Consider the following 19,213-nt stretch of genomic DNA (forward strand, 5'->3'; position numbering starts at 1 on the left):
CGCCTCCCCGGGGGGCAGGCGGTTCTCGTGGGAAGGAGTTGGCTCATGGGTCGTGATCCACCCGCCGAGCTCCGTGGCAGTGTCCCCGGGGTGGCGTGCGGGGGGCCGGCAGCCCCTCGTCCTCTCGTCTACTCCTCTGTCCCCCACAGTGGCAGCATCTGGGGTCTCTCCCGGCCCCGGCCTCCCAGGACCGAGACCGCCGCCAGGAGAAAGGAGGTCCCAGGTTCTCTCCGTTTCCTCTTATCTCCGCCAGAAGCTTCTCGGCTTCCCTGTGCGTGGATCGCCAGGGGCCCCTGGTTCCGCCCTTCGTCTCGGCCCCTCGGCAGGTGTTTTCTGCGTGACCCGCTACCTCCACCCTGAGCGCCGCTCTCCCCAGGGAGCCCCTGGGTGCTCCCCACACGGACGGAGTCCGTGCTGCGTCCACGTCACGTGGGCCTTACTTCCTAGGGACAGAGCAGACTGCGTTGTGCTGAGAGACCACGCCCACCCTGCGTGGGGAGGAATGTGTAATCTCTTACCGCCCCCCACCCACTGCAGGGTGTGGTCTCGTGGGGTGACGGGGCATCTCGTTCTGTGCCCGCCAGGATTTTGTTCCAGGCTCAGACACGGGAGCCGGGGGGCGGCGGGCCGGTTCCTCCTGAGGCTGTGACGCGTCTGGCCCCGGCTCCTGGGGGTGTGCTGGTGGTGGCCTGTGGGTCCTTGGCTCACAGACGCGTCACCCTGATCTCTGCTCCATCTTTGCACGCGTCTGTGCACGACGGGGTCCCCTCTCTCACCAGGACGCCAGTGACAGCGGATCAGGGCCACCCTGACCATAGCCTGACCACCTTCACAAAAGACCTGTTTGCCCACGAGGCCCCATCCTGATGCTCTGGGGCGAGGACCCCCCATGTCTCTGGAGGACACAGTTCGGCCCACGGCCCCCGGCTCGCCGCAGGGTGGGCCAGAAGCCCTCCCCAGCAGGACCTATAAATAGCCAGAGGGCCCCAGCAGGCGCGGGTGCCAGCTCCCCGCAGGGCAGGGTCCAGCCCGGGTTTAAATGGAGCCCTAATCCCTCATTATGTTTCCATCACCGGTGTCCTCTGAGGGCCACGCGCGGCCCGTGTGATTCACTCCATTTCATTTTTCTCAGAACTCCTGGCAGGCAGGCGTGCCTGGGTAGCTTCAAGGGGAGTAAACAGGACGCTGACACTCTGGGCCTGGGCCACAGAGACAAGGGAGGTTACATCCCCCAGGGCACAGAGGGCGGCTGGCTCACTGGGCCGGGGAGCCGTTCTGACACTGTGTATGCTAAGTGACCCCGCGGAGACGCGAGGGAGAGAGTGTAACAGAGTATCAGCCTAGAAACCACGCCCAAGCCCCAAACTGCAGATGGGGCCGTGCCTGGCCAGTGGCCAGCGGTGGGGAGGTCTGTTTTGATGACGTGTCTCGGGACGATACTTCCCTGAGCCCGCAGGACAGTCCCTGGCCCTCGGGACTGCACACGTGAGGCCAGACCACGCGTGTGGACAGACGGTGCCCACGGAGCAGTGGGACGGGGCAGCCTGGAAAGGACCGCTGGGCCCCGAGGAGTGCGCTGCCCGGGCCGGTCTCTTCGGAGAAACCCGGTGCCTTAGGAGAGCCCTCCAGGGAGGAGGCCGGGCTCGCCCATCTCCCACCGCTGTCTCGGGGGTCTGGTCCCCACACTCTCTAAGGCCGGCTCTGCACCATACCCCCCCCCCCCCGAATCTGGAGGAAGTGTCTTCCTTCCTGTCAGCGCCGTCTGGCAGCACGCCGCGTGCAGTCTGAGCTCCGATAAGGAGCAAGGACTCCTGAAATACAGCGTGTTTACAGTGCTTGAGTCTTTTGCATATTCAAAGATTGCCCTTAAAATAATTCTGTTTGAAATTCAAGTGTAACTGCGTTTTAATTTTGCTTTAATCGGCCACCCTACTAAAAGCTGGGCTCTGCGGAAGATAAAGCGGGAACCAGGCGTGGGTTCCGCGCTGCAGTCCCACGCGACTCACGCACAGATAACCACGTTGCCAAGTACAGAGTGAGGTTTACGGGACATCCACCGCGAGAACGCTGGAGAAGTGCCCGAGAGGAAGACGGTCCTTCCAGCCCTAGAAGCAGGGGCCTCGTCTGGCTGGGCCGGGAGGGTGGCAGGACCGGGCGTGGGGGGTGGGGGGCGGGGTGGGGTGGAGGTGGGGCAGGCGACAGCAGAGTGCGAGGACCCCGGCTGGTCGCCCACTTCTGCTGCGCCCCGGGCACGGGACAGGAATTAGTGGCAGCAGACCCCGGAAAGGGGGGGTCCCCCAGCCCAGGGGCCGGCTGGCGAGGTGGGGTGAGGCGGGAAGGCCGGTCAGGCCTCACCGCTGACGTGCTGCTTGTGGGCTTGGGTGCAGGCGGCAGAGCGCACCTGGGAGACCGGGAGGGGGCGAGGGTCTCCCCAGACCCCGACCCCCAAGGAAGGGTTTGTGCACAAAGGAGAACTCGGGATTTGAACCTGCGTAGGAACTGCGTGGGGAGGCGCCAACGTGGGAAATCACACACTTGGGCACGAAACCATTCGGGTTCCCATCGCACGACCCGACCAGGGGACGCCCTCTGGGCTGGCTGCCGCTGTCCCAGAACCCGAGTGTCCTTTCAAAGTGAAGCACGGACTGGCTCTCCTACCGGTAGCCCCAATAGGTGAGGCAGCCGTCGCTTTCACCTGCAGAGAGAAGTCCTGAGGGTGATTGTGGCTGTAACCAATCTGTGTGTGTGTGTGTGTGTGTGTGTGTGTGTGCGTGTGTGTGTGCCTGTGAGCGCCTGCCCTCCCAGGGAAGGGGGGCTCACCGAGTGTGCACCTCACACTTCCTTCTCCTCTCCCTCACCCCTTGCATGCACTGGGCTGGTTCATCGTTAGTGCCGTGAGTAGATGTTTGTGAGATCAGGCGTGACGCGAGAGGAGGAGAAGGCTGGTGTGCAAATGTGTCGGCAGCGCACAGGCGGCTGCGTCTTCCTCCGGGGAAGCGGACCCCCCCCCCCCCCCCCGCAGAGCCCAGCTTGGGGGCGTCCCCGACGCACGGGCAATCAGCAGCCCTTTGTCTTCGGGCTCGGAGAACAGAGCGAGAGGAGGCCGAGCGTGACCTTGGCTGTTACGTTGTCTGTTACGTTCGTCCCCACCCAGTTAGGGCCGAGCCGCGTTCTCGGGGAACCGCGGGGCGTGTACCACATCAGCCCCCTGTTCTCGGGGCCCTCGTGGCCACTGGAAACTCTCTGTCCTGTTCCTTCTCCCTGCCCGGCCCACTTCTGTGAACGGGGAGATCTGATCTTTTTTTTTTTAGGAAGAAACTGGCCACGTGTAATAATAACATTATCATGAGACTTGTTTTTTATCTCGGTTTGTTGATGGCACACTCTGAAGAATCTAAGGACAAAAACATCTCCGTTTCTGAACGTTTCACAGCATCGAGCTGATGCCACCCGTCAAGGTTGGAGCCAGGACATTCACTTCAAGTCCTGATGTCCTGACTGTCCCCTGCCCCAGGGATCTGAGAACAGGGGTGGGGGGTGGGGGGGCAGAGTCAGGAGAGAAGAGCAGGGAGGAGGCCAGACAGGGGCGGGGAGGAGAGAGAGCGGCTTGCGTGTCCCCCGGGGGGGGCAGCTGGGCAGCGTTTCACAGCCGACTGTCCAGGACCGGAGGGCGAGGCCCGACCTGTCACCTGGTCACACCGGGGAGACACCGGCTGTGCCGCCATGGAGCTGTGTTAAGGGCTCGGCTCCTGCGCCCACGTGAACGGGTTAGCGGCGGCCCAGCGAGCAGCTATCGCTTTGTAAACATGGCCCACGGCTCCCCAGCCGGCCTCTAGCGCCTGGGCGCCGGCGGGGTGCGGACCGGCCCACGCCTCGCTCGTGGTGGACCGGCGGGGGCTGCCTCCCAGGCGGTCACTGGGTTGCCAGCACGGCCCTGTGATGCCTCTGACGGCCACGGATGGGGGCCGTCCCTGTCTGTGCTCTCTCCGAGCCTCTCCTCGGAAATCCCAGCTCAAGCCCCCTTTTCCCAAACCAGTGCAATCTGGGTTTTGTTTTTCTACGGAGCCAGATCCACTGATGGAACAGGCCATCTTCCTGTTTTTCATTTTCAGTTGTAGTTTTTGATGCAAAATCTGCTGTTGTCTGTACTCAGGGTGCCAGAGGGCAAAGGCTCGTAACCCACTGCCCGGCGTTTCGAGAGCCAGGACACGGCACTGTCCGCCCTGGTGAGCCCGACGGTCACACCGGACTTGCCTCCGGAGGGGAGATTCCGGGCAGTTGGTGAGTGTCCCCGCGTCCACTGCTGTGGCTGCTGAGACGAGCAGTTAGACCCTGCGCAGCCGCTGGTGTGGCCCCGGGAGTGTCACTGGGCGGACAACTGGGCGGACAACTGGGCAGACAACTGGGCGGACGGACAGGGGAACTGTCGAGGGTGACGCAGACGCGGAAGCCGGGCTGCGGGGAGGGAGAGCCCGCCCCCGCTCACAAGCGCGCGTCCACGGCCGGTCAGCAGGGGCCTGGGGCCTGGGCGCGGACTCGCCCTGGTCGCCGCTTCCAGGCCACGGCCGGGACGGGCCTGCCCAGGTCTCGTGTTTCTCCCTCGTTCCGTCGGAAGGTGATGGGCTGCGGAAAACCTGTCCGTGTCGCTTAAACTGTCGAGTTTGCTGGCCTGTAGTTAGCGGTTCGTGGTGTCCTTTGGGATACTTGGCATCTCTTCGTGTCCGTCGTAACCTCTGTTTTGTCCATGGTTTTATGTATCTGGGTTTTCTCTTTTCACCGACGAGGCTGGCACAGGCTTTGTCTGTTTTACTTGTTTCTCAAAGAACCAGCTCATATTCCGTCTTGTGTCTCTTCTGTTTCTGTTTCTGTTTTGTTTGTTTCCGCTCCGACCACAGCGGGTTCCTTCCTTCCGTCTACCCTGGGCTGGGCTGGCTCTTCCTCCCCAGCTCACCTGGACGGGCGTGTCGTCGGTCGCGGGTTCCTCTGTCCTGGACGCGGGCCTGCAGAGACAGGCCTCCCCCCCCCCAGCAGCCCAGCCACGTCCCGCCAGCTCTGGGACGGCGAGTCTCCCTTCGCACGTGGAGGGGGGGGGGGGCAGCTCCTGGTCCCCGGCCCTGGTCCCGCCCTCCTTCTCCACTCCGGGCTGTCGAGGGCGTGTTGCCGAGTGTCCGTGTGTCGGTCTCTTCCCCAGCTCTCTCTCTCCCTGAAGCTGGCGTCCGCTTCCAGGCCACTGAGGTCGGACGAGGGGCGGAGTGTGGCCTCCGTGCCCCCGAGTCCCCGGAGGCTGCCCGATGCCCTGCAGGGTGATCTGCCCCGGAGAACGTTCCCCGGCACCGGGAGTCGAGGTGCGAGCCGCAGGGTTTGCCTGACGGGTCTGTTCAGCGGGTCTCGTCCGATATGACATTTAAGAGGCTGTTATTTTCTTATTGATTTTCTGTCTGGAAACGATCCAACTGTCCACCAGCTGGCCTGGAGGCGACTGCAGGTGTGCGGCCCCCCCCCCATAGGACACCGCCCCCGGCAAAGGGACAAACGCCTGTGGTGCCCGCGGCGACGCGGGTTAACCGACGCACGCGTGACGGGACCCACTCACAGACGACTTCCCGGCCGGAGGTGCCGTGTCTGTCCGTGGGGCGGTCGGAGGAAGCGAAGCCACGGAGACGGAAGCAGCGCCTGTCGGGGAGAACTGGGGAGGGGAGGCCGTGGGGGGTCCAGGGGCTCGTCGTGGTGCAGCTCGTGAAACTCCGGAAAGTTCCCGAAACCGCTGGATTGTGCGCTTCCACTGGGCGGATTTCAGAGCAGTTAACATGTGCGTCCCTGAGGCTATTTGAGTAACTATTTTAACAAGAGCTTAAAGAAGCGGTGGGCGGCAAAGGGCAGCGCCCCGGTCAAGTCCGGTTTTGTCTGTTCAGACGAAGCTGCGCCCGGCGGCCTGGCGTTCTCGCCGTCCGACTCCGTCCGCTCGGCTCTCAGCAGCAGAGGCTTGTGGGAAAGGCCGGCGCTTCCTCCCCCAGAGGACGCCCGGCACCCCGCCGGCCCCCGGAGAGGCTGGTCCACACAGCGGACACCTGCACCTCATCCGGGACGAGGGCTGGAGAAGTTTCTGGAACGTCATTTGCAGGACAGCGTGCCCGTCGTTCCGTTTATCTGCCCGATAGTCTCTCTTCCCGACGAGCAAACCCACTGCCTGAGGCCCCCACGGGCTGAGTCAGCTGCAGGGCTGCGTCTCAGCCCGCTGGGACCAGCACAGCCAACCCCGAGGGCCGGGCGGCCTCGGCCGTGGACGGTTGTTGATCGCCGTTCGGGAGGCCGGGGAGGCCAAGGTCGAGGGGCCGGCCGTGTCCGTTCCTGGTGAGCCTGTCTTTCTGGCTCACGCGTGGCCCCCATTTCCCTGTGACCTCATGGGGGGTGGAGGTGCAGAGCCCTGGCTTGGGGAGGAGGCACTGAGGACGGGGTTCTGTGCACGCAGGAGAGGAAGGGCCCCTGTCCCTCTTGTCCGGGACGGCCCTGGGAAGGCCCTGCCAGGTCTGGGGGCCCTGGGAGCTGGTGGGCTACTTTGGAGACAGAGCCCGGGAGAGGGGACGAGCCCCCCGCGGGGTGTGGGAGCCAGGAGAATGGAGGCGGAGCCCCAGAGGCGGTCTGAAAGGGGTGGCTGGAGAGCGGCGTGGGAGTGCCTGCATCCGTGTGCCCAGGCAGGGGGGTCAGGGAGCCGCCCCCCGCCCCCCGAGAGGAGCCCCGGAGAGGGGCAGAGCTCACGCGGCAACGGCGATGGGACAGCGTGTGAGGTGGGGCAGCACCCCAGGGGCGAGGCCTGCCAAGCTCTCCCCCGCCGAGGGGGGGCTCGGGCCGGGGAGGGGGAGGGGGCACGTCCCCTGTCTGCCGGCCAGGCAGCAGCGCACAGGCCAAGCCCCAGTGGGGTGGACAGGGGGACAGTCAGGGCCCCGCACACCGGGGGACAGTCAGAGCCCGGCTTCAGCACAGCTGGCCAGCAGCTTCCCGCTCCCGTCCCGCCTGGACACGCACACGGACACCGTGAGGTGCCTCTCGTGCCCTCAACTCCCTCCGACGTCCGGTGGCCACGCAATCACCGCGCAAGGGCTCGTAGGGCTCCTGCCGGCGTCCACTGTGGCTTAGTGCCCGAGGACACGGCCTCGAAAGCCCGAGGGCGTCCCTCTTCCCGTGCGGGGGACGGACCCCACTGGAGAGGACTCCACACGCCTCGCCCGGGGGCGCCGGCGCCGGGGAACTGCGAGCCCCCTGACTGAGAAAACGTGCTCCCGGCTCCCCGACCCTGGTGGCGTGACGAGCCCACGGAACTCAGGCTCTCTGACGCGCGGCCAGCGACCTCCGCGAGCCGAGAACGTTTCCTCCCAAGCGCCAGGGCGCCCCGAGAGCAGCCAGTGTTTACACGGGGCTCAGGGCTGGAACAGGCCCGTCAGCACAGAGCTCGTTAACAGAGAGGGGAGATGAAAACCAAACCGCCCGGGACAAGAACAGAATCCACTTTTATTTATTTAAACGCAAGTGCGTCCGATGCCGCAGCGCGGGGAGCGTTCTGGCTTCGCGTCTGAATTCCTGCTCCCCCTTCACCCCCCCGGCCTTTCCCGCTCTGGGGCCCGGGCCCGGGGCCGGCTGCTGGGCCCTCCCCCCTTTCTGGGCCTTGGTCCTCATGCAGGAGGGCAGGTCGGCGGCCCCCCCGCTGGGTCCTCGTCAGAAGATGCAGTGAATCGATCGTGATGGCAAAGTGTTCAGATCGTGTCAGGCCCCCATCAGCGACGCGGTCAAACGCACGCTCCACCCCCTCTTCTCTCGGCGTCCAGGCGGAGGGTGGTCAGCCTGTCACCCGAGAGCCCGGTGCCTGCCGCTCCAGCCCCACCGCCCGCCCCACACGCCGGCCGCCCACCCCTCTTGGCCACTCTGGGTTTGCAGACGGCTCGTCCTCTCCCCCCTTCCAGCCCCAGGGACCCTGCGGCCCAGCTGTCCCTCTTCCTAATCAGGCACGAGCGGCGTCTCCACGGACGCCCGGACACCGCACAGCCACGAGTGACAGGCGAGTGCGGCTCCCAGGAATCACGTGCCAACAGCCCCTACTGGCCGGGAGGAGCCGGAGGTCCCCGCCTGTCCCTGTGCACAGCCGTCCATCCCCACGACCCGCACCATCCACCCGGGTCCCGCACTGTACGGTGGCCCCGTGTTCATGGCCTGTCTGTCCTCCGGGGCCGGGAGCCCTTGGAGAGCCGAGACCGAAGCCTGCGGTAACTCAGAGCCGGAAGCGGACTGGGCGTCGGGGTGTGGGGGGGGGGGTGACCCAGGCGGGGGCCCCTCCGAGAGAGAGGCGCCAGGCCCCGCCGGAGGGAGGGTCGGTGGGGAGAGGAGTGCTGGGTGGGGGCGGGTTTTCCTTTTCCCAAGTCACACGTCAATGCGGCCGCGCCCCCCGCCTCCGCGTGCCGCTGGCCTCGGCTGCGGGGTTCCCAGTGGGTCGCCGGAGAGGGCCAGAGGCCCGGGGGAAAGGGCCTTGCTGCTGGCCAGCCGTGTCCCTCCTTCCAGACCGATGTCCGCCGCCCACCCGCGGGAACCCCTGTGGGGGGCAAGCTGCCGAGACGTGGTCTTCCTGCCGCCAGAGACCTCCCCCCGGGGCAGGGGCCGCAGACACCCGTCGGCTTTCCCCCCCAATGCCATGCGCGGCCGGGGTTGGGTTCGGCCTGCGAGGGGTCGGGGCGCACCGCTCGGGAGGGGCCGTGGGAGGGGCCTCGGGGGGCGGGCACAGCGCCGGCGTGTCCTCGGGGACGGGGGATCAGTTCGCCGGCCCTCGGGTCACAGGTCACAGGTCATGCTGACAGGAAACAGCATCTTCATGGGAAAATTGGGCGAACATGAAAACAGCCAGACTGTGCCTGTTCTCTCCAGCCCCCCGGGGAGGCCGTCCGCAGGGAGAAGGCAGGAAGGGGGGGGAAGGGAGCCGGGGCAGAAGCTCTGCCCCCGCCACGCTAGAACGTTCCGGGGTGCGCGAGGCCGTCTTGCTGGGACTCAGTTTCCGCACTTCCCGCGACCTCCCGTGAGGTCGTCGCTCGTGCTGAAGTTCCGCGGGGCCGTTTCCAGGCGTGGCCCCGGCCGAGGCGCAGAGCAGAGCGGGGGGAGAGAGAGAGAGAGGGAGAGAGAACACTCCGGGGGATTGATCTGGGTGGTGGAAAAGGCGGCGGCAGCTCGGACGCAGACAGCGGGGACATCATGGGGTCTGGGGGCCCTGCCCCGCCCCTGAGCCAGACCACCCAGCACCTCAGAGAAGGGGACTCTGGGTGTCAGTCCCCCCTGAGAAGGGGCCGTTCCCGTCTTCCCTTCCCAAACCGCCGCCCCCGCCCCGAGGGCCTCCCACCCGCCCAGGCGGGAGGAAGCGTCTCCCGTTTCCTCTGGCACATCCCCAGAAACCCCGGACCCACAGCGTGTTACCCAGGCTGCGGTCGTGCGGCCCGGCCGAGGGCGGACAAGGACGGCGGCTCCCTGCGTGGACGGTGCTGCCGGGGCAACGCCGGGCCCACACACACGGGCACCAGCGGCCGAGTGGCCTTGCTGCTCCCTGCAAGCCCGGGTCCGCCCAGCTCTGGTCCAGGGGCCGGTGCTCCCTCCATTCGGACGCGGCCCTGGGGGGTGCTCTTCCTGCCAACCCCCCGCGCGACTTCTCGGACGTCTGCTCCCCGCGTCTCCGCCTCTCCCTCCTCCGGAGCCAGGGCGGCAGGTGCCCAGGCCCAACGCTGCTGCCCCCCCCCGTGCCCCCCCCGTGCCCCCGGCTGCTCCGGAAGCCAGGCCGGGAGAGGAGCGCCCTTCCAGGCTGACTTTCAGACCCCCTGGGGGCGGGACCTCGGTGTGTGCCCGTCACTGGAGGCGGGGCCCCTGCCCACCTGGAGGTGAACCAGCCTCTGGGTGGGCAGGGGTCAGGGGTGGGCGCTGGCCTCCCCCCCAGGCCCCCTGTTCCCCCTGCCTCCCTCCCCGGCCCCCCCAGATCCAGGCGACGCTGGGAAAGGGGGGAAGGGGGGCGCACCCCGTCCTCACTCCCCACCCCCAACCCCTGACTTCCAGCGCCGACTCAGAGGAGCCGTGAAGCAGAACCGGCCTCGCAGGCCCCGACCCGGGAAGCCCGGACACGTGGGGGCTGAGGTCAAGGCTCTGAGGGGCAGCCGAGGGAAAGCCCTCGTGTCCACATTAGAGCCGGGGTCGCCCGGGAGCTCCGAGGGTCACGGAGACGCAGCCGGTGCTGCGTGAGTCCCGGCAGATCCAGACGGTGTCCTCGCCCTCGGGACGTGCGTTTCCGTCGGGGGTCGGGGGTCAGGGGTCGGGGGTCGGGGGTCGGGGGGCTGCCGCGGTTTCCTGCCGCTGAGACGGCTCCTCTGCCCCAGCCCCTTCGAGGCCCTGGGGTCCGGGACCGACGACCGGCTGACCCAGGGTCCCGAGGAGCGGCCGTGCCGTGAACGGGGTCTCGGGTCAGCGCCGACCCCGGTGGAGGGTCAGCGGGACCGGGGAGGACCAGGTGTTCTCAGGCCGGCCGGCGCACCTGGGGACACGGCGGGCGACCGGGGTCTGTGTTCCTGCAGGAAGGCTGCGAGGGGCTACACGGGGCAACGGCGCGACCTCGGGCAAGGCCGCCGAGAACTGTCAGGCGGGTGGGAGGTTTCGCTCTCGCTGTGCCGGCGGCCCGTAAGGAGGGCGCACAGGCCAGCTGCGGGCGGAGCAGACACCTGCCGCCCCGGGTCCCACGAAGGAGGGTCAGGAGCCGGCAGCCACAGGGCAGACGGCGCAGCGGGAGGGTGGGCAGGAGACGCGGGGGGCAGCGGCGTTCGCAGGGGGCAGACGCGCCGGGATCCCTGTTGGCCGGCGTCTGCGGAGCGAAGACCCCGCAGCGAGGTGCCCTGCGCGGGCCCCGGGGAGGCCTGGGCCGAGGGGCCGGGGGCCCCCAGTGCCGGCGAGGACGGGGAGAAACCAGCTGTCCCCTGAGGGCGGTGCAGATGGGAGACAGGGGAGCCGCCCCGGGCAGACGGCGTGGGGGTCCCCCCAAAACCGAACACGCACGGTGCACCGCCCACCTTCACACTGCCTGCCGGGCGTGTACCCCAAAGCGACCACAGTGAGTGCCCACACGACACACGCGTGTGGGGATGTTCACGGCAGCTCTCTCTGTGACCCCCAGGCGTGGACGGCCGTCGGCACGCCTTTCTGTGGGCGCCGTGGGGACAGCGGGGCTCCGACCTCCACGCGGAGGAGGGGGCGTCACGCACACGGCAGCTCAGGTGCGTCTCTGGGGGGCGGGGGGGCGGCTGATCTCGGAAGGTTACGTGCCGTACGATTCCAATCGTGTGAAACTCTCAAAGCGACCAAAGCATGGAGCCGGAGGGCGTATGTGTGGTTGCTGGCGGCTGCGCAGGGGGGACGTGGTCGCGGGGCAGCCGGGACCTGACACCACCAGCCCGAGGGTGGCCCTCCAGGCCAGGACACCGGAGGACGCTGCTCCGGAGGTGGACGCAGAGCGGGGGAAGTCGCCGAGGGCGAGCCCTGGGCCTGGACACGGTCAGGGATCCATGGGAAAAGGAAGGGAGTGCACGGACGGGGGAAACTGAGGCAGGCATGGCCGCAGGGGGTTAGAATGAGGGGGATGGGGGGGATTTCCCTTGTTCTTATTTTCTTCGTTGTAGTTTTATTACTTTTTAAAAATATTTTATTTATTATACTTATCTATCTATTTATTTGTAGAGAGAGGGGAAAGGAGAGAAACATCGATGTGTGGTTGCCTCTCGTGCTCCCCCCTACTGGGGACCTGGCCCACAACCCAGGCCTGTGTCCTGACTGGGAATTGAACCAGCGACCCTTTGGTTCGCAGGCCGATGCTCAGTCCACTGAGCCACAGCAGCCGGGGCAGTTCTATTGCTTTAACCATGGAAAGTGCTCAGAGGAAAGTTCGGGTGTGTTTGTGAGCACCTTGGAGACAGGACACAGTTTCTCTTGCTTGTCCTGGGGTCCTTTTCTCAAACCCGACTCTGCCGGGGAGTCCCCTCCTCAGAGGGAGAGCCTGTTAGTTCACGGCGTGCGGCGGCGGCCAACAGAAATGTGATTTGAGGGGAAAATATCAAAGCTCCATCTCTAGACAGCGTGCACGAGTGGGCTTCCCTCCCGGAGAGGCCCAGCGCCCATGGGGAGCGAGGGGTGGCCCTGCTGCTCCCCACGGCGCCTCCGTCTCACTGGGCTGCCCCCCCCCCCCCGCAGAAGAGACGGGCGGGCCGGCGACACGCCCAGAACTGCCCGCACCTCGCCCTCCTGGAACCCCCTCGCTCGCGCCGGGCCCCAGGCAGAAACCGTCTGTCACTCGTGTGCCCGGATTTTTTCCCTTTTATGGGCGGACTTGTCAGGTTGTAAATTCAAGGGCCCTGGGAACCGGGGCGCTGCTCATTCCTCCGCTCCCCGCGGCCCCTGGGGTGCATTCCTGCCCCACCCACCGGCCGGGCTGGAGCTGGCCCTTCTGTGGCGCAAACAATAGTTTCCGTTTGTCGGGGTCTGTGGGCAGGGCGTCGGCGCCGCGAGGTGCCCGGGAAACGGCCCTTCCTGTCCCCAGAGCAGACCCTGGGAGCCCGCCCCCGTGCCGGCCGCAGCGAGGGTCCCTGGTCCCGCCCCAGCCGCCCCCAGCCCGTGGCCCGAGCAGCGGCGGCCCTGGGCTAGGTGGCCCGCAGGGACAAGGCGCCGGTCCCCGCCGCCGAGGGCTGCCGGGGGGCGGGCAGAGGAGACAAGATCCTCAGACGCAGGGACGCCCGCAGGCCCCTCACCGCCCTGAGCACAGACGTCCTCAACAGACTTGTCCCCTGCTCCTCCGCACGCCCACGGGTGGCATTCCACAGCCGCCCGGTCGTCTCCACCGGGTGAATCCACAGCAGGCGTCTCTGGCCTCCCCCCCCCCCCAGGGGCAGAGCACCGGTTCCACCGGCAGGCAGCTGTCCCCCCCCCCTCGGCCTGAGCCACGTCTGTGGGCGACTCGGGGCTGGGCGGGAAAGCCCAGGGGGCTCCTTGGGGCTTGGCACCGGGTCGCCGAGACCCTCTGGTGCCTCTGGGGGCTGCGGCGGGGCCGTGCCCGCCGACGGGGACGCGTGTCCCAAGGGGGGAGGGCAAAGCAGGACACACAGCACCCACGGGCGCCCTCTGACCTTGGCCCCTTTAATCCTCAAGCCCCCGCACGGCCTGCCGTCGCGCCCCAGGTCCCGGGAGAGGGAGCAGGCACTCAGGGGGCGGGGGGGGGGGGGGCTCCTCCTCTGAGGGGGCTGTGCGGCTTCATCTGCCGAGTTCTCCCGACTTCGCACCGCGAGAGGGGCAGGCTCCCAGCCCTCCTCCCTCCTCCCTCCTCCCTCCTGCGCGAGCAGACAGACCGGCAGGCGCCCCACCTGGCACAGGTGGGCCGCTTCCTCACCCCCGTCCGGCCAGTGCAGCGGGCCCTGCTCTGCCCCCCCGCACCCCACCTGTGGGTGCCCCAGGTCGGCCCGGCCCCGGCCACCACCCCCACCCGGCCCTGCCGACGGGCCCTGCGTTTGTGCTGTGCCGACCAGCCGTCCACGGGGCTGGGTCTCCTCCCCCTGACCCCCGCTCCCGAGGAGCCCACGGAGAGGCGAGGCGCCCAGCGCCGCCCGCCCGTGGGGCTGGGACCAAAGGGCTCGAGCGTGCGGAGCGGCGTGCGTGCAGGGAGACGCCCGTTCCGGACCCTCCGGGGCCCCTCTCGCCCGGCCCGGAGTGGAGGCCGTCCGCCCCTCCGAGTCTCCAGTCCCCCCGCCAGGGCCGGCTCAAGAGTGGCCGACGCTCGTCCCCGCCCTCCCCCCCCCCGCGGTTCACCACAGGACAGGACAGTGGTCTGTCCCCTCGTCCTGCACGGCCACCGAGCGCCATCTGGGCCGCAGGCCGCCTGGGGGTGTCAGCCCTCATTACAGGGGACCGGGGAGACGAACCTTAGGAGCCTTTGATCCGCGGGCCTGGCTGCCGTCCGCCTCGGGCCCCAGGGCGCCGCGCGGGGACACGGCGCAGGGACAGGGTGCAGGGAGGCTCTCTAACCGCATTATAGGCGGGCTCGGCGCCTGCCGGGGGCTGCCGGCCTCCCCAGATCTAATAAAGGGGGAGATCTCATCTCTGCTCTGCCGGGGCCGCCCGGGACCAGACCCCGGGACCCGCACGTGGCCCCGGGACAAACGCGCCGAAGCTCACGTCTCTCTTCTCCCGACTCTTCGTTTTCCCGCAACCACAGACGCTCAGAGCCGCACCCCTTCTCCCCCCCCCCCCCCGGGGGCAACAGGTGGGGCCCGGAGACGGGGGGGACTCGCCCCATGTCACACGGCCCCCGGGGGTGACCGCGCGGGAGACGCGGAGGACCGGGGGCGGCCGACGGGGAGAGCCAGCCTGGCCGGCCGTCAGCGGGGCCGGGCGGAGGCAGCAGGGTCAACGGGCCCACGAGTGTTGGTCTCCGTCTCCCAGGAGCCGCGCGGGGCCTGCGGGGGGGGGGGGGGGGGCTACGACAGGCAGGGAGGCCCTCGGGGGAGGGGCGTTTCCCCGGGAGACGGGGTTTTTATGACTTTACAGACATGCAAGAACCCCCCCCCCCCCCGACGGCAGTGAGCGCTCTGCGGCCCCGGCAGCACGTGGGCGGCCGAAGGCGGTTCGGCGGAGCCCAGGGCGCCGCCGCTGGGGTGGTTCGCGGGTGGCCGATCTGAACGGGGCTGATGATGTTCTAAACTGGTCGGAAGCCGGGTCCTGAGCCCAGTGTGGGGGGGGGGGAGGCAGCCGTGCGGCTGAGGGACCCCCCTCCCCGGACCAGGGTCCGAGAGGTCACTGTGCCGCCCGGTCGTGAGGGAAGAACGAGCCTGCCATCCCGTCGGCGGCGGCTCTACCCGTCCCGGGAAGCCTCCCCCAGCAGGAAGCCTGCTCACAGGGTCCCCGGCGCCGGCGCCTCCGCAGAACAGCAAACCTCTCCCGCGACCGACCGACCGACCGAGGAGAGCGAGGATGGGGAACACCCACCCCGAGGGCAGGAGCCTGGGCCCGCGTCAGGGGCGCGGGACGGCTCTGTCCTCGGGCGGAAATCTGGGGTCCAGTTCGCAGAGGCCGTTCGCCCCGCACCAGGCCCCCCAGGGGTTCCCGCGGGAAGGGGGTGCAGGGCCCCCGGCGGGGGCGGAGCCCGTCTGCACCCCCTCTGCCGCCCCCATCCCTGCCCCTGGGGGTATATCTGACTGCGTCCGGCCCGGGGTCCCTGTCCTGCCCCTGGAGGCCCCCGCTCGCCCGTGAGTCCCCGACTGCTCCTTTTCTGGGCGCGCCCCGACCCGCACGCCCCGACCCGCACCCGCCACCCGTCTCCCCACCGACCCCTGGCGCCGCGTGCTCACGGTGGGTGCAGAGGGCGCTTCACTCACACGGGCGAGCGTGCTCAACGCCCCCCTGAAGCCCAAAGCTCGGGCCTGTGGACCCACTGTGTGCATTCTGCAGACACAGGGGCTGACGTCAGAGGGACCAGAGGCCTCCTCGCCCGAGGTCCCCCGGCCGGCGAGGGACGGGCTCGGGCTGAAGCCAGCAGCCCACCCCCGGGTGCCGTCCCTTCCCCCACCCCGCACACCGCGGCCTCTCGAACCCACGGCGTGGGGCCGCGTCACGGCAACGATGCACAGACTCTCCAGAGAAGGGCCCAGATGATGGGAATCCCCGTGGAGAGGCCTCAGACAGAGTGGCTCCGTGGTTCGTGTGGCCTAAAATAAACACACACGGCTGGACTCCTGGTGTTTTTGGACACACACACACACACACACGTACACAAATACACAGTGAAACGTGCCCCAAGGAAAGCTGTGCTTACGTGCAGGGAGGGGGGGGGCGACCGGGGCGTCTCACGGCGGTTTTCCCGGGAAAGCCACTCGGGGAGGGCTTCCTGGGGGCGGTGTCTCGAGGTCCCACCATCGTCTTCACGGGGCAATGTGGGGGGGGGGAGGGGTGCCAGACAAGGGAGGGCTCAGGTCTGAGGAGCTGAATGGAGTGGGGGGGGCGGTTTCTGATCCGGGCACAATCCTGAGTGAGTCCGTGGGTGTGAGACACAGCGTCTCGGAAGTGAGCGGGAAAGGTCTTCAGGGGTGCACGTCGACTGGCCCCCCCTCGGTCCCGACGTCCCAGCGCTGACAGGGGGATGAGAGGACAGTGCGTGGTGGGGGGCCGGTCCACCCGGGCACGGTCCCAAGGGAACCAGGAGCAGGGCCAGAGCGGCCGAGGCTCCACCAGCCCCCGAGGACCCCCCCCCCCACCGCCCCCGGCTTCCCAGGAAGTCTGTGCAGACAGACACCCTCCACGTTCACGCCGGCCACCCGCCCCCGTCTCCCCCTGTGGCCCTGCCTGCAGTCACGCTCGCTGCCTCCCGGTCCCCGAGACCCAGGGCCCACAGCCACGGCTGTCACTCGGGTCAGACGGGGGCGGGCGGGGCCCAGGGATCTGCGTCCCCTCCGCTCAGGACACGACCCTGCGGCCGCTCGGGCCGAGGCGCCCAGGGGAGGCTCGTTTTAACTGTGTGAACAGCTGGGCACGGCGGGCCTTCCGCTCAGAACCAGCTCTCCGTCCGTCCGTCCGTCCGTCCGCGTGGGGACGCAGGAGGGCAGGCCGCGTCCTACTGGGGGACTCGGGGCTCAGTGGGAGGGTCCACCTGGGGGGGCAGGGGCGCCCCTTAGTCTCCGAGCGACGGTGCAAGGGAGGGGACCAGACCAGCTCCTGCCCCAGAAGCTGCGGCTGTGAACACACGAATAACAATGGGAGAAAGCCCCCAACTGGAGGGGCAGGTCGGCTTCTGTGACGCCCGGGAAACAGCAGGGCTGGGGCCGGGGCGGGGGGGCGAAGACAAGGGAAGTGGCTGGTCTGCAAAGATGGGGGGCAGAGGCGTGGGGGGGGGCGGTCGGTGACCCCAGGGCCTCAGCCCAGTCTGGGCGCTGAGGTCAGCGGCACTGTGGTGCCCGGGACAGCCGGGCCGCGTGCAGACCCAGTGGGGGCCGCAGGGGCCGATCCTCACGTCTCTCGGGAGGTCGTGCTCCACACGGGAGCCCGTGGCCGAGAAGGAGGGGGTGACACTCGGCTGGGGCTCCCACCTGACTCTCTCCACGGTGGCCCCTTGCCGGGGCTGCGGGAGGAGGTGGACGGACCGAGAAGCCCAGACGGGCAGTTTGGGGCACGAGGCACAGGGGACTCGGTCGGTGACGCTGTGAAAACGGTGCCGGTGCCGGGCGAGCACTCGAACATCGGGGAGACCGCTTTGCCAGGGGTGCGCTGTCTACCCCCCGGGCTGTGCGCCTGTCAGCTGCGGCGGAAGAAAGATGTATCGAATGTAAAAAAAAAACAATGTGAAGGCAACGAGGCAGCACGTTAGGTTCATAAAACCGGAACAAGGACAGTTACCCCGACGGATCCGGTAGGAATCCTGGAAGTTCAGTGTGTAGCCCCTAAAATTTCTAGAAAGGAAACCCTGTGTTAGGGGTCCACGGAAGAGCCACCACAGCCGGACCCAGAGTCCTCGGGCGGGCAGAACAGCGTCAGACTGTCCTTCCAAACGTTCCCCGGGGACTGAGCGGGGCGGAAACACCCCAGGGTGGGGGTGGGGGGAGGGTGACGCGGGACCTTGCCCGCTGGGAGGAAGCCGGCCGCCCAGACAGCGGAGACCCCAGGCAGTGCGGCTGTGGGCAGAGCACGGTGGGCGGCGTCTCGCACCGGGGACAGACTGGGACCCCCGCGTGGACCGTCCTCAGTGTCTGCTGGACACGGAGGGAACCCCTCGGGCCCCCCCCCCCCCCCGGGCGGACCTCGCAGGCCCGCAGCCAGGCGGGCAGGCTTCGGGGCCAGGCAGCACCGTCGGTAACAGACACCAGAAGCGTAAACATCACACCCTCAACACGCTCGGTGGGAAGGAGCCAGATTCCACAACCAAGACTCCCAGACCAGCCTCCCTTTTTTTTTTCTTAAGAAACACCAAGATCTGGGAAGTCCACACCCACAGACCCTCGCTGGCAGAAACACTAAACCCAGGAGGAAGATGAAGGGAGAAAGCAAAGCGGGAGACACAGGCGGAACCGTCGGGGAGGAGCCTGGCAACTGTGGCCGACACCGAGAGGGGAAGCAGCGACCGGCTGTGCTGAGGCTGTCTCTCCTCGGCCGGACAAGAACAGAAGATCCCGGTGGCAGAAGGGGGGTGTGTGGGGGCTCGGGCTGTTGATTTACTTGAGGAGAGCAGAGAGTTATTTAAGAGACGCTTAGACTTTAACTGAATATGCGTATTTAAAAAATCTGGGTGGCTATTAAAATAATGGAATGTGTAACTACCCAATGAGCCCGGCCTGATAGGGAGGCACGGATCAGCTCAGAGCTTAGAAAAGGGGAGAAACGTCCACACAAGGTAGGGTGGTAAGAGGATTTCCGCAGCAGATATTACTGACCACCAGTTAGTACGGAGCGAAGACTACTGGATTGAAACATGGAGGTAGGTTTTTTAATGTAAAAAGGACCCAGACATGATGGATGAATGAAGGCCTCTACTAGTCAAAACAAAGGCGAGGCAGAAATGGTACTGTCGGGCAGGAAGGATTTTAGAGCACAATTCGCCGGAAGAGACCGTGGCGGGTCTGATACGCAGGTTCCTAAGAGCCGCCCCACGAGGAGGCACAGAGGCCGGGGGGGCGTCCGGCAGCACAGCCTCGAGCTACACGGAGCAAGCACGACCGGTGACGAGGACATTCTGGAAAGGCCTTCTCCTGCTGAGGACGCTGAACTGTGTCCGTCACACGCTGATGGGCAGGAAGCACGGAGAAGGCGTGAGCGCAATGAGTGATCTGAACAGCTCCAGGTGTGGGGGACCTTGCCCGTCTCTACCGAAAAGAAAAGGCACCTTCTCCCAAGCACAGAAGGAACGTTTTCCAAAAAACTAACAGAGAGCGAATTTCAACAGAATTTGACATTTCCAGACCTCATTCAGTTACAGTGAAGAAAGTCTTACTGTAACACGGACACTTGTTGAAAGTGAGCTACAGTGACAACCCCCCCACCCCACCCCCACCCTGCACTTCTTAAAGATCCCGGGGTGGAAGGATCATACGGTGACAAAACCGTTTCCGAGTGCCGGTGCATCCGTCTAAACACACTGTGATTCGACCCCTGGAAACCCTGAGTCTGAGGCCCTGGGAGCCCCCCC

This window comes from Phyllostomus discolor, chromosome 14 (assembly GCF_004126475.2).
Source record: "Phyllostomus discolor isolate MPI-MPIP mPhyDis1 chromosome 14, mPhyDis1.pri.v3, whole genome shotgun sequence".
NCBI lineage: Eukaryota > Metazoa > Chordata > Mammalia > Chiroptera > Phyllostomidae > Phyllostomus > Phyllostomus discolor.